The following is a 2,561-nucleotide window of genomic DNA, read 5'->3' as shown; positions in this document are numbered from 1 at the left end:
GATTCTGGTCTTTGAATTTGGAGAGCTTGATTATTATATATCTTGGTCATTGTCTTTTAGGGTCTATCCATCCTGGGGTTCATTTAGCTCCTTGAATGCTTATCTTTTTGCTTTTCAGGATGTTAGGGAAATTTTCTTCCAGAAGCTTTTCAGCTATCTCTGTGGACTTGTGTAATTCTTCCTGTTCTGGAATGCTGATACTTTCTCCCTCTTCATGTTGTCCAACATGAATCTTGGACTTCTTCCATCAGTATCATTGGCTCTTGATCATATGCTACCTCTTGAAATGGTTGTAGAGTAACCATTTCCTTTTGGTCCAGTGACTCTGTGTATTCCTTCCATATTCTTTTGATGCTTTCTGTATCATTCAATAATTTGCCCAGAGAATCCTTCAATGACGAAGTTGAGACTTGAATGCGGAAATCTTGGAACAATATCTTTGATATTCCATGCAGGTAAAGTTTTACTAAAGGTAATACAGAAATGGTTGCAAGCAGACATTGACAGAAAACTTTCAGAGGTTCAAGTCCAAGGTACATTGAAGGAATTGATAAAGAACAAGGCACCAAGAAATGATGGAATAAAAATGGAAATCTTTCAAGAAAGCGAGGCAGTACTGGAGGCACTCTCTTATATATGCCAAGAAATTTGGAAAACAACTATCTTGCCAACTGATTAGAAGAAATCCATATTTGTGCCCATTCCACAGAGAGGTGACCCAACAGAATTTTGTCCACCGACTCCTTCAATATTGCAGGTTGGGTCTTGAGTTTTTTTCTTCTGCTATTCCAGCTTGAGAAATGCTGAGTTTGTTCTTCCCTTTTGGTTTACTAACTCCAGGTCTTTGCACATTTTATTATAATACTTGATTTTGCCTTCTTGAGACTCCCTTTGAAATTTTCTGTTCAGCTCTTTTCCTCTTCATTTCTTCCATTTGCTTTAGCATCTCTATGCTACAGAGCAAGTTTCAGAGTCTCTTCTGACATACATTTTTGTCAAAATCATGAATATCACATACAAGTACAATTTTGCTAAAGAGAATTCAAAGACCCACAGCGACCCTGTACAGGGTTTCCGAGAGTGTAAATCTTTACGGGAGTAGAAAGCCTGATCTTTCTCCCGCGAAGCAGTTGGTAGTTTCAAACCGCTGACCTTAAGGTTTGCAGCCCGATTCGTAACCACTATGCTACCAGAGCTCCTTTGGTGGATATGAAATGCTAACTTTGTGGTTCTCTGTCCAGTGGTCACCCACAGCACCACACCTATGCTTTCTTTTTTTAAAAAAACAATAATATTCATTTATTAAAGATCAGGGACCACACACAACATTTTAAAAATCCAAGATCAAAAGGTCTGTAGGAAGTCACCAAGTAACTGTGTACATTCGAGGATCAAGGGCAGAAAATCCCTTCCTGATGAACACCATTAAGCAAAGGATGTATAACATCCATCACACATCTGTTTTAAGAAGAGCATTTTCTAAAAGTACACACCTGTTTATAAATACACATTGTCATATCATAAGCTAGAGAGAAACAACTGGAGTTAAGTTCCAAAATGTGCTGCTGCTATCTTTCACAAGGCCTTCTTTATAATCTTGGGGTTTTAAGAACACCTTCTTTGTCTTGGTCTTTTTCATGTTTCCATTTTCATCTTCTTCAATTGGCACGATCTCTTTTCTTGACAAACTTTTTTCCAATTGTCCCCACCAGGCTTTTATACCTTCTAGCCATTTCTTCATTGGACACATCAAGTTCCACTTCTTCATCTTCAACTTCTTCAGCTTTGCTCTTAGAGTTCATCTGAAGCATTAGTTCTGAACCTCAGGATTAAATCCTTGGGAAGACATTCTTCTGTAGAAAAGGTCCTCGCATAATGAGAAGCTCTGCTCTTCTATTATGATGCTCTCCTTCTCTTTCAGCTCCGGCAAGTCCAAGTATCAGTGCTCTTCATTGATGATTTTATTTTCTTCTTCTTCCAGCTGCTTCTTGGTTTCAGAGTCTAGTCCCCTTTGCATGAACTTCATGCACAGCAGGTTCTTGGATAACTTCGGCCTGTGCTCGGCCGCCATAATGTTCCCTGCCCAGTGCCGCGCACCAGACGTCCACACCTATGCTTTCTTGACTATGCAAAGACTTTTTACTATGGGGATCATGACAACTATGGAAAATATTGTGGAGAATGAGTATTCTGGAACAGTTAATTGTGCTCATCACACATCTGTACATACCCCGAGAGGCAGGCATTTGAACAGAACAAGAGGCTACTGAATGATTTTTAAATCAGGAAAGGTGTGCACCAGGGTTGTATTCTTTCATCATACTTATTCAATCTGCATGCTGAGAAAATAATTTGAAAAGCTGGATTATATGAAGAAGAACATGGCTTCAGGAGTGGAGGAAGACTCATTAACAACCTGCGATATGCAGATGATACAACTTTGCTTGTTGAAAGCAAAAAAGACTTAAAATACTTACTGATGAAGGTCAATGACCACAGCCTTTGGCATGGGTTGTACCTCAATGTAAAGAAAATAAAAACTATCAACATTGGACCAGTAA

General features: G+C 39.0%; 1 pseudogene; it reads right to left on the bottom strand.

The window, feature by feature from the left end:
* Window positions 1–1,525: 1,525 nt before the first annotated feature.
* Window positions 1,526–2,071, bottom strand: LOC102815531 (annotated as a pseudogene).
* Window positions 2,072–2,561: the final 490 nt, after the last annotated feature.

This window comes from Chrysochloris asiatica, unplaced genomic scaffold (assembly GCF_000296735.1).
Source record: "Chrysochloris asiatica unplaced genomic scaffold, ChrAsi1.0 scaffold00264, whole genome shotgun sequence".
NCBI lineage: Eukaryota > Metazoa > Chordata > Mammalia > Afrosoricida > Chrysochloridae > Chrysochloris > Chrysochloris asiatica.
The sequence above is the reverse complement of the archived record's forward strand: the minus strand, read 5'-3'. Positions and strand labels throughout refer to the sequence as shown.